The sequence below is a fragment of the Mobula birostris genome, chromosome X (assembly GCF_030028105.1).
Source record: "Mobula birostris isolate sMobBir1 chromosome X, sMobBir1.hap1, whole genome shotgun sequence".
In the NCBI taxonomy this organism is placed as follows: Eukaryota; Metazoa; Chordata; class Chondrichthyes; order Myliobatiformes; family Myliobatidae; genus Mobula; species Mobula birostris.
This window is the reverse complement of record NC_092402.1, coordinates 26020549-26033139: the sequence shown is the minus strand read 5'-3', so window position 1 is coordinate 26033139 and position 12591 is coordinate 26020549. Positions and strand designations below refer to the sequence as shown.

At 41.0% G+C, this 12591-nt stretch overlaps 1 long non-coding RNA gene across 1 annotated transcript; it reads right to left on the bottom strand.

Moving 5' to 3' along the window:
• Positions 1-2090: 2090 nt before the first annotated feature.
• On the bottom strand, positions 2091-5085 carry LOC140191896 (uncharacterized). Its single transcript, XR_011883954.1, has 3 exons — positions 4995-5085; positions 2336-2519; positions 2091-2150 (listed from the first exon to the last, which is right to left on the bottom strand). It is a non-coding gene; the product is annotated as an uncharacterized lncRNA (long non-coding RNA).
• Between the last annotated feature and the right edge of the window lie 7506 nt (positions 5086-12591).

The following is a 12591-nucleotide window of genomic DNA, read 5'->3' as shown; positions in this document are numbered from 1 at the left end:
AGAGCCATCAAACACTCTTCATATGACAAACCATTCAATTCTGGAATCATTTTCGTGAACCTCCTCTGAACCCTCTCCAGTTTCTAAGATAAGGGGCCCAAAACTACTCATAGTACTCCAGGAGAGGCCTCACCAGTGCTTTATGAAGTCTCAACATCACATTCTTGCTTTTATATTCTAGTCCTCTTGAAATGAATGCTATCATTGCATTTGCCTTCCTCATCACAGACTCAACCTGCAAATTAACCTTTCAGGAATCCTGTACAAGGACTCTCAAATCTTTTTGTGCCTCGGATTTCTGTAGTTTGTCTCCATTAAGAAAATAATCAACCCTTTCATTTCTTCTACCAAAGTGCATGACCATACACTTCCTGATACTGTGTTCCATCTGCCAATTCTTTGCCCATTCTCCTAATCTAAGTCCTCCTGTAGCCTCTCTACTTACTCAAAGCTACTGCTCCTTCAACTATCTTTCACAAACTTTGCAACAAAGCCATCAATTCCATCATCTAAATCATTAACATATAACATAAAAGGAATCAGTTCCAACACAGACCCCTGTGGAACACCACTAGTCAACGGCAGCCAGCTAGCAAAGGCTCCCTTTATTCCCACTTTTTGCCTCCTGCCAATCAACAATTGTTTTATGCACACCAGAATCTTTCCTGTAATACCATGGACTCGTAGCTTGTTAAGCAGCCTCATGTGTGGCATCTTATCAAAGGCTTTCTGAAAATCCAAGTACACAACATCAACCGATTCTCCCTAGTCCACCATGCTTGCTATTTCTTCAAAGAATTCCAACAGATTTGTCAGGCAAGATTTTCTCTTAAGGAAACCATGCTGTCTATGGCTTATTTTATCATGTGCCTCCAAGTATCCCAAAACCACATCCTTAACAATCTACTTCAACATCTTCCCAACCACTGAGTTTAGACTAACTGGCCTATAATTTACTTTCTTCAGCCTCTCTCCCTTCTTGAAGAGTGGAGTGATTTTTGCAATTTTTCAGTCCTCTGGAAAGATTCTTGAAAGACTATTACTAATACTTCTACAGACTCTTAGTCACCTCTTTCAGAACACTGGGGTGTACACCATCTGGTCCAGGTGACTTACCTACCTTCAGACCTTTCAGTTTCCCAAGAACCTTCTCTCTAATAATGGTAGCTTCACACATTTCATGGCCCCTGACACCTTGAGCTTCCACCATTCTGCTAGTCTCTTCCACAGTGAAGACTGATGCAAAATACTTATTCAGTTTGTAGGGCATTTCCTTGTCCCCCATCACCACCATTGTTTTCTAGCAGTCTGATATCTACTCTCACCTCTCTCTTATGTATCTGAAGAAACTTTTGGTATCCTCTTTAATATTTTTAGTGGGCTTACTTTGGTATTCCATCTTTGCCGCCTTAATGACTTTTTAGTTGCCTTTTGTTGGTATTAGAAAGCTTTCCAAAATCAAAATTTTCACTAATTTTTACTCTATTATATGCCCTCTCTTTGGCTTTTATGTTGGCATTGATTTCTCTTGTTAGTCACAGTTTTGTCACCTTACCTTTAGGATACCTTCTTCCTTGAGATGTATAAATCCTGTGTTTTCCAAATTGCTTTCATAAATTCCAGCCATTGCTGCTCTGTTGTCATCCCTGCCAGTGTTCTTTTCCAATCAATTCTGGCCAACTCCTTCCTCATATCTCTGTAATTCCCTTTACTCCACTGTAATACTGATGCATCTGACATTAGCTTCTCCTCAAAATTCAGGGTGAATTGGATCATATTATGATCACTTACCCCTAAGGGTTCTTTTACTGTAATGTCTCTATAGCATATAGCATTTGTGATAGTACATTTAATTTATGTGTTAGAGCTGATAAAGGCAGACCTTAAATCTACAATTAATCTTGATGCACTGGAATCATTGCTGTATGTACCAGAAGGTGGATTGTTAAAATTCTGCCTTTTCCCCAGTGTACAGTATCTGTCCTTGTTCACACCAAAATGCAGTTTCTAAATACAGATTGGATATTCTTTCATTTCAACCATATGTTATTCTATGTGAGGTGTACGGGCTGGTGAACCGAGGCTAACAACTCACTTTATTCTGAGTCTTTTGTGACTTGGTGGGATTTCACCATGAGTTCTTATACTTTCTGAAAGACAAACAATAATATGGCAATAGTTGGATGTGTACAGGCTGATAACATTTAATCAGATCTTCACCTACAATACAAAAACCAAACTGGATAAAATCTCTGAAACATTTTCAAACCAAAAATATAATAACAATTTGTGAAAAAGGCATCAATGACAACAAGCAGTGAAGTATAGTACTTACCCAGTGGCATGTATAGAGAGCACGTTACTGAGTTTCATTATCAAACACCAAAAACATTTGAGCAGATGACCAAAAGTAACGAACAAAATTATTGTTCAATTCCTCATATTGTCTTGACTTCCATAACATCTGAATGTGCATTAGCTTTTGAATAGTGAATTCCAAATATTCTGTTTTTGTCAGCCTACAAATTGAAAGGGAGGTGATTTAGCTTATTATTCTCTGCTATAAACACTTAATTGCATCATAGCAACTCATATTTATATAATGCTTTTAGTGTCCCATGATGCTTTCTGGGGAGTATATTCAAGTGAATTTTGACACCAGCTGCATGAGGAAATTTTGGGTCATGTTAAATCCATTTCAATAACCAAACCCCCTGTCGGCCAGTACTGATGTATTCTAGTATAGAGGGCTGGTTACACTAATGTTTTGTCTTTGAGTGGTGTAATATGAAGTAAGGCAGGCTTCTTACTGCAAGCAGCCCACAGACATCAGATCTTAAGGTCCTGACCTCAAAACATCCCAAAGGCCTTTGATAGCTTTCTGCCCTCACTGAAATTTGGAATTGTTGTGTAATGTCTCTTATGTAAAAAAAAAAGTATATAAGAAACATTTAATTATATGCCTCATAAAATGGCGGCAAATTATTATAAATATTAAAATAAAATTATTTAAGCAAGTAACTTACATTACTAAAGTCTTTTAACCAGGCCATTGATGCCTTTCAAATGAATGTGGCTGTGGTTCACTGTTAGCCAATTTTCTAAAGAAATTCCTCCTCATCTCTACTCTAAAGGGACATGCTTCTATTCTGAGATTGTGCTCTCTGATCCTAGACTCTCCCACGATTGAAAACATCCTCTCCAAATCTACTCTATCTAGGCCTTCAATATCGAATAGGTTTCAATGAGAGCTCCTTTCACTCTTCTGAATTCCAATGAGTACAGGCACAGAACCATCATATTCTCCTCATTTGTTAATCTTTTCAGTCCGGAGAAAATTCTCATGAACTTCCTCTGGACTCTCTCCAATGCCAGCACATCCTTTCCTCGATAAGGGACCCAAACCTGTTCACAACACTCCAAGTGTGGTCTGACCAATGCCTTATGAAGCTTCAGCATTACATCCTTGCTTTTATATTCTAGTCCTCTTGAAGTGCAAGTTAACATTGCATTTGCCTTCCTTACTACCAACTCAACCTGCAAGTTAACCTTAAAGGAATCCTGCACTAGGACTCCCATGTCCCTTTGCACCTCTCATTTCAGAATTTGCTCCCCATTTAGAAAATAGTCTATGCTTTTATTTTGTCACCAAAACGGATGACCTGATACTCCCCTACGCTGTATTCCATCTGTCACTTCTTTGCCTATTCTGCTAATCTGTCCAAGACCCTCTACAGACTTCTGCTTCCTTAACTGCCTGCCCTTTCACCTATCTATGTATCATTTGCAAACTTGGCCACAAAGCCATCAATTCTGTCATGCAAATCATTGACGTATAACATAAAAAGAAGTGGTCCCAACACTAACCCCTGTGGAACACCGCTATTCACCGGCAGACATTCAGAAAAGACCCCCTTTATTCCCTCTCTTTGTTTCCAGCCAGTCAGCAAATCTTCTGTCCATGATAGTTTATTTCCTCTAATACCATGGGCTCTTATCTTGTTTTGCAGCCTCAAGTACGGCACCTTGCCTGAAGATCCAAGTAAACAACATCCATTGACTCTCCCTTTTCTATCCGGCCTGTAATTTCCTCAAATGCTTCCAACAGATTTGTCAGTCAAGATTTCCCCTTAAAGAATTTATGCTGACTTTGGCTTGTTTTATCATGTGCCTCCAAATATCCTAAACCACATCTTTAAAAATCGACACTAAAATCTTGCCAACCACTGAAGTCAGGCTAACTGGCCTATAATTTGCTGTCTTTTGCCGCTCTCCTTTAGGAATCGAGTGACATTTGGAATTTTTTAGTCCTCCAGAACCATTCCAGAATCTAGTACTTTTTGAATGATTACTACTAATACCTCTTCAGCCACCTCTTTCAAAACCTTGGGGTGTAGTCCAAGACGAGATGCAGCCACAAGTCATATATTACACAGAGATTTCATTGAGCTTGTTTACCCAGAAATACAAAACATGCTGGAGATTAAATGCTGGTCTGAGTCCTAATATTGTCCCTAAACTTTTTATTTCCAGATACATCAAGGTAACAGGCCCTTCCGGCCTAATGAACCTGCACCGTCCAATTACGCCCATGTGACCAATGAACCTATTAACCTTTGGAACATGGGTGGAAACCCACCTCAGTCATGGGGATAACGTACGAACTCCTTCAGGCAGAGGGAATTTGACTTATGAGTCAAATTCACAGGAACAGCTTAGCCGTAGGTTTAAAGTTTTAATTTTTTTCTCACTAAAACAAAGGAAATAATAAATAAAATCTTGTAATATCAAAACTGTATAGTAGAAATAAAGATTTAAATATATACATATTCTAAATTGTATTCTGTTTGGCTACACATTATGAGGTGACCCCAGTGGTGTGACTACCCAGCCATTATTTTATTGATTTCGAGATACTGTACAGTAACAGGCCCTTTCAGCCCAACGGCCTTGTACTGCCCATTTACACCCATGGAACCAATCTGTCTACTAACCTGTCCATCTTTAGAGTGTGGGAGGAAACTGGAGCACCTGGACGAAGCTCATGCAGTTATGGGGAGAACATACCGAACTCCTGCAGGCAGTGGTGATTGCTGGTGCTGTATTAGCATTACGTTAGCTGCTATTCACAACATTCTTCAGTCCCATGATAGGGGATTCTAGGAAAAGAGGGCACGACTTCAGGATTGAAGGACGTCCTTTTAGAACTGAGATGCGGAGAAATTACTTTAGTCAGAGGATGGTAAATCTGTGGAATTTGTTGCCACGAGCGGCTGTGGAGGCCAAGTCATTGGGTGCAATTAAGGCAGAGATAGATAGGTTCTTGATTAGTCAGGGCATCAAAGGGTATGGGGAGAAGGCAGGGGAATTGGGATGATTGGAAGAAATGGATTAGCCCATGATTGAGTGGAGGAGCAGACTCAATGGGCCGAATGGCCTGCTTCTGCTCCTATATCTTATGATCTTATAGTCAGCTAATTGCCTATCTGTATAATATCGAGGTATGGGGACACAACAGAGCAGACTACAGAATGGTAAGGCTGAACCTGCCTAGAAGGGTTTATTGAGACAGAGGAGTTATATACTGTATATATAATGTAAGTATATGGTTATATACTGTAAGTAGGACTACAGAGTCAATGGCAGAAATAGAAGTTACACACTGTAGCAAATCGTACCTCCTATAAGGTGATTGTGATGCTGGATGTTAGATTTAGTTTGTGCATTGACATTATTTCTGCTCCAGCACATCCTTATTATAGGAACTTTCTCCCTTCCTTATCAATCAACCTACATGAAACTAAAAGCCTATTACATTGTCCTCCTTTTATTTATCTAGATTGCCCTTCAGTATAATTCAGTGTAAATTGCCACATCTCCTTCTTACCATGTAATTGTTCTAGATATTGAAGTTCCTCCTAATTACTTGATTGGAGTAATTTGTTTGTCCAAAACCCCATGATGAATCTCGATCCATTTCAAATCTATGTGAGGGAGCTGGCAAAGCTATTAACAAGGCAATTAGGCATGGGCAATTAATGCTGGCCTTGACAGTGGTGCATACACCCCATAAAATGGGATTTAAAAAAAAACTACACTGAATTCAATAAGAAATCTCCTCTGCATCTCTCAATGTGCCAGTAGATTGTTGTAGCTACAATAGATATGTATGTCTCCTCACAAGTATTTGCTGAGATTCATAGACTATGAATCTCACGCCTGATCTAGAGAGATGACAGTGCAATAATTTCAATGAGTCTGCATTTACATTGCATTCTCATTTTTGGCTGATGCTTCTCCTTGGCAATAATACTGTAAGGACAGAAGAAAGCTGAAGGCTAAAACTTACCCAAACTTGGCTAATATGCCTTGGCAGAGTTTAGATTCACAATCCATATGAAACGGTTAAATTTACTGTTTCCACCCAAACAGATAAGAGGGCAGTGCTGGGTTACATCTGGACTGATGTAAGGCTTCAGAGTTGGGTTCATGTCTATGGATTTGACCCATAAGTTAGACTGGAGCTGATTTCACTCAGCCCCAAGTCTAGCTATTGCTCTGTACAACAAGGGCACTTTTCCAGCAACTTATTTCCACACATGTAAACTGATCTCAAATATAAATAACAATTCATGGCACATGATATGGAAGATTATTGCATGAAATAGCATGCAGATATTGCAAAACTGAATTCGCTGTGTGCAATATTGTTTATTATTAATATTTATATAAGAATTTTATATAGTTGGTGCCTAGAGCATTATTAGATGAGATTTAACTAAAACCTCAAGGCTGGAAAATCTGTTTATATTATTTTCTGATGGTGAAACAGTTAGTAATCTTATGAATGTTATTCCAAAAAGCTTTAAACAATCATGAAATTCATTAGCACCAATTACAAACCAACATTGGCAGACTTCCTCTTGTAATGCTACACTGTTTCATGAATAGAATTAGAGGTTGTAATTCGTGCATTAGTGTCACAGCTCTGACCTCAGAACATAAGAACATCTGACTCAGCAAGCAGCCCCTCTCCCCATTGTTCCCAGCTGCCTGATGCACCTCCTTTACTTTGTACCTCTTCATTGTTGTTTCTGATCAGATTTCATAATCTTCAGCCCTTTGTTGCTTCTACCTCACAGCCTCTTCGCTAACTCCACTTTCTATCTCCCTCCTTACTCAACCTGGCAATCAACACCTCCCCACCTGGATGCATCTACTGTTTGCCCCACTATTCATTCTCACCTCTTTATACCTCTACTCATTCAATTTAGGTGAAGGATATCCATCTGAAAAGTCAGTTGTCTATTCCTCTTTACGGATGCTGCCTGACCCATTGAGTTACTTTAGCAACATGTTATTTTGCTCCAAGTTCTCTGGCAGTGAGTCCAGGTCAGTGGCTCAGAAAGGAAGGGGGGAGAAGAGGAGTGTGGTAGTGATAGGGGAGTCCATGGTTAGAGGAGTAGACATGAGAATCTGTGCCAGGTTCCAGGTCTTCGCAGATCGGGTACATGGCATTCGAAAGGGGGAGGATGAACAGCCAGAAGTCTTGGTACGTATTGACAGCAATGACATAAGTAGGAAAATGGAAGAGGTTCTGATGAATTTAGGGAGCTAGTTAGAAGGTTGAAAAATAGGACCTCCAGAGATGTAATCTGTGGATTGATGCCTCTGCCATGCACCAGTGAGGGTAAGAATAGGATGAACTGGCAGGTGAATGCTTGGCTGAGAAACTGGTGTGGGGGCAGGATTTCAGATTTCTGGATCATTTGGATCACTTCTGGGGAAGTTACGACCTGTACAAAAGGGATGGGTTACACCTGAAACTGAGGAGGACTAATACTCTTGTGGGCACGCTTGCTAGAATTCCTGGGGTGTGGGGGGTGAAGGTTAAACGAATTTGGCAGGTGGATAGGAAACAGTGGTAGAGCTGAGGATGGGGCAGTTGCTACACAAGCAGAAGCACTGCGTAGTGAGACTAAGGAAGGACACGTAGATAATTGGGCAAAATTGCAGTTAGCGGGATGACTTGGAGTGTAACAGTGGGACAAAATTGAAAAGCCTGACGAATACAGGACTGAGGAGTTATATTTAAATGCACAATCATAGCTCAAACATAATTCTCTGAAAGTGGTGTCACAGGTAGACAGGGTTGTAAAGAAGGCTTTTGGCATCCCGACATTCGTGAATCAAAGTATTGAGTATAGGAGTTGGGAGGTTATGGGGAGGTTGTATAAAACATTGGTGAGGCCAAATTTGGAGTATTGTGTACAGTTCTGGTCACCTAACTATAGGAAGGATATCAGTAAGATTGAAAGAGTGCAGAGAAGATTTACTAGGATGTTGACAGGTCCTCAGGAGTTGAGTTACAGGGAAAGATTGAACAGGTTAGGACTTTATTCCTTGGAGCGGAGAAGAATGAGGGGAGATTTGATAGAGGTTTACAAAATTATGAGGGGTATAGATAGAGTAAATGTGAATAGACTTTTTCCCCTTAGACTAGGAAAGGTAGATACAAGAGGACATGGCTTTAGGGTGAAAGGGGAAAGGTTTAGGGGGAACATTAGGGGGAACTTCACTCAGAGAGTGGTGGGAGTGTGGAACAAGCTGCCATCTGACATGGTAGATGCGGGCTCACTCTTAAGTTTTAAGAATAAATTAGATAGGTACATGGATGGGAGAGGTCTGGAGGGTTATGGACTGGATGCAGGTCAATGGGACTAGCAGAATAATGTTTCAGCACAGACTAGAAGGGCCAAGTGGCCTGTTTCCTGTGCTGTAGTGTTCTCTGGTTCTATGAAGAACGGTTGCAGTTGGAACTGAATGTCCAAGGTTACACATTGTATCGAAGAAATGGGAAGGTAGGCGGAGGGGGTGGTGTGGCTCTGCTGGTAAAGAATGGCATCAAATCAGTAGAAAGATGTGACATAAGATTGGAAGATGTTGAATCTTTGTGGGTTGAGCTAAGAAACTGCAAGGGTAAAAGGACTCTGACAGGCCTCCCAGCAGTAGCTGGAAGGTGGACCACAGATTACAACAGGAAAGATAAAAGTTGTGTCAAAGGGGCAATGTTATGATAGTCATGGGTGATTTCAACATGCAGGTCAGTTGGGAAAATGAGGATGATAATAGATCAAGAGAATGAACTTGTTGAATGTCTACAAGATGGTTCTTTAGAGCAGTTTGTTGTTGAGCCTACTAGGGGATCAGTTATACTGGATTGGGTGTTACGTAATGAACCAGAGGTGATTAGAGAGCTTAAGGTAAAAGAACCCTTAGGAGGCAGTGATCACAATAGGATTGATTTCAACTTAAAATTTGTTAGGGAGAAAGTAAAGTTTGACATAACAGTATTTCAGTGGAGTAAAGGGAATTGCAGTGGTATGACAGAAGAGTTGATCAAAGTAGATTGGAAGGAGATGCTGGCAGGGATGACAACAGAGCAGCAATGGCTTGAGTTTCTGGTAAAAATGAGGAAGGCGCAGGATAAGTGTATTCCAAAAAACAAATAAGTACTCAACTGGCAAAGTAGTACAACGGTGGCTGACAAAGGAAGTCAAATGTAATGTAAAAGCAAAAGAGAGGGCATACAACAAAGCAAAACTTAACAGGAAGATAGAGGATTGGGAAGCTTTTAAAAACCTACAGAAAGCAAGTGAAAGAATCATTAGGAGGGAAAAGATGAAATATGAAAGCAAGCTAGCAAACAATATCAAGGTGGATAGAAAAAGCTTTTTCAAGTATGTAAAAAATAAAAGAGAGATGAGAGTGGATATAGGGCCGCAAGAAAATGAGGCCAGAGAAATAATAACGGGGGGCAAGGAGATGGCAGATCAACTAAATAAGTACTTTGGCTCAGTCTTCACTGTGGAAGAAACTAGCGGTGTGCCAGATGTTGAAGGGTGAGGGAAGAGAAGTGAGTGCAGTTACTGTTACAAGGGAGAAGGTGCTCAAAAAACTGAAAGACCTCAGGTCTTTCACCTGGATCAGGTGAACTGTGCCCTAGGGTTCAGGAAAAGGTAGCGGTAGAGATTGTGGAGGCATTAGTAATGATCTTTCAACAATCATTGGAGTCTGGCATGGTGCCAAAGGACTGGAAAATTGCAAATGTCATCCACTCTTTAAGAAAGGAGAAAGGCCACAGAAAGGAAATTATAGACCAGTTAGCTTGACCTCAGTGGTTGGGAAGATTTTAGAGTCAATTGAAGGTGAGGTTATGGAGTACTTCGTGACACAGGACAAGATAGGATAAAGTCAGCATAGCTTCCTTCAGGGAAAATCCTGCCTGACGAACTGTTGGAATTCTTTGAGGAGATTACAAGTAGGATAAATAAAGGGGATGCAGTGGATGTTGTATATTTGGACTTTCAGAAGGCCTTTGATAAGGTACCACATATGAGGCTACTTAACATGTTAAGAGCCCATGGTATTATGGGAAACTTACTGGCATGGTTAGAACGCAAACAACAGGAATTCTGCAGATGCTGGAAATTCAAGCAACACACATAAAAGTTGCTGGTGAATGCAGCCGACCAGGCAGCATCTCTAGGAAGAGGTACAGTCGACGTTTCAGGCCGAGACCCTTCGTCAGGACTTACTAGAGATGCTGCCTGGCCTGCTGCGTTCACCAGCAACTTTTATGTGTGTGGCATGGTTAGAACATTGGCTGATTGGTAGGAGGCAGCGAGTGGGAATAAAAGGATCCTTTTCTGGTTGGCTGCCAGTGACTAGTGGTGTTCCACAGGGGTCGGTGTTGGGACCACTTCTTTTTATTCTGTATATAAATGATTTAGATAATGGAATAGATGGCTTTGTTGCCAATTTTGCAGGTGATACGAAGATTGGTGGAGGGGCAGATAGTGTTGAGGAAACAGGTAAGCAGCAGAAGGATTTAGACAGATTAGGCGAATGGGCAAGAAAGTTGTAAATGAAATATAATTTTGGAAAATGCATGGTCATGCATTTTGGTAATAGAAATAAATATGCAGACTATTTTCTAAGTGGAGAGAAAATCCAAAAATCTGAGATGCAAAGGGACTTGGGAGTCCTTGTGCAGAACACTGTAAAGGGTAACTTGCAGATTGAGTCAGTGGTGAGGAAGGCAAATACAATGTTATCATTCATTTCAAGAGGTCTAGAATACAAGAGCAGGGATGTGATGCTGTACGGCACTGGTGAGACCTCACCTTGAGTACTGTGAACAATTTTGGGCTTCTCACCTAAGAGATGTGCTTGCATCGGAGAGGGTCCAGAGGAGGTTCACGAGGATGATTCCAGGAATGAAAGGGTTATCATACGAGGAACATTTCATGGCTCTGGGTCTGTACTTACTGGAATTTGGAAGGATGGGGGGGATCTCACTGAAACCTTTTGAATGTTGAAAAGTCCAGACAGTGCAGATCTGGAAAGGATGTTTTCCATGGTGAGGGAGTCTAGGACAGGAGGGCACAGCCTCAGGATAGAGGGGTGTCCATTTAAAACACAGATGTAGAGAAATTTCTTTAGCCGATGGGTGGTGAAATTGTGGAATTTGTTACCACAGGCCGCTGTGGAGGTTAGGTTGTTGGGTGTATTTAAAGCAGAGGTTAAGTTCTTGATTGAACACAGCATCAAAGGTTACGGGAGAAGGCCTGGGAGTGGGGCTGAGGAGGGGAAATAGGATCAGCCATGACTGAATGGTGGAGCAGACTCAATGGGCCAAATGGCCTAATTATGCTCCTATGTCTTATCATCTTATGGTCTTGTACAGAATAAAGTACATGATCTTGTAGTGAAGTTACAGATTGGCAGGTTTGACCTTGTAGTCATCACTGAGTCATGGTTGAGAGAAGATTATAGCTGGCAGCTTATCATCAAGGGATACACATTGTCTCAACAAGACAGGCAGCTAGGAAGGGGTAACGTGGCTCTCCTGGTAAAAATGAAATCAAATCCTTTGAAAGAAGTGACATAGGATTGGAAGATGTGAAATCATTGTGGGTAGAGTTAAGAAACTGCAAGGGTAAAAAGACCCTCATTGGAGTTATATACAGGCCTCTGAACAGTTGGCACAATGTGAGATACAAATTACAAGGGGAGATTAAAAAAAAATGTACATCAAAAGGACAATGTCACAATCAGGTTGGTGCTGATTTTGGATCCCAAGAGAGAGAATTTGTAGAATGCCTTTGACATGGCATTTTAGACTAATTTGTGGTTGAGCCCACAAAGGGATCAGTTATTCTGGATTAGGTGTTGTGTAATGAACTTGATTAGATCAGGGAGCTTAAGGTAAAGGAACCCTTAGGAGGCAGTGATCATAATATGCAGCACACATCAAAGTTGCTGGTGAACACAGCAGGCCAGACAGCATCTCTAAGAAGAGGTACAGTTGACGCTTCAGGCTGAGACCCTTCGTCAGGACCTGAAGGGTCTCGGCCCGAAACATCGACTGTACCTCTTCCTAGAGATGCCGCCTGGCCTGCTGCATTCACCAGCAACTTTGATGTGTGTTGCTTGAATTTCCAGCATCTGCAGAATTCCTCGTGTTTACGATCATAATATGCATTGGTTTATATGTGTCAACGATACAGTAAATCTATCTAACATATG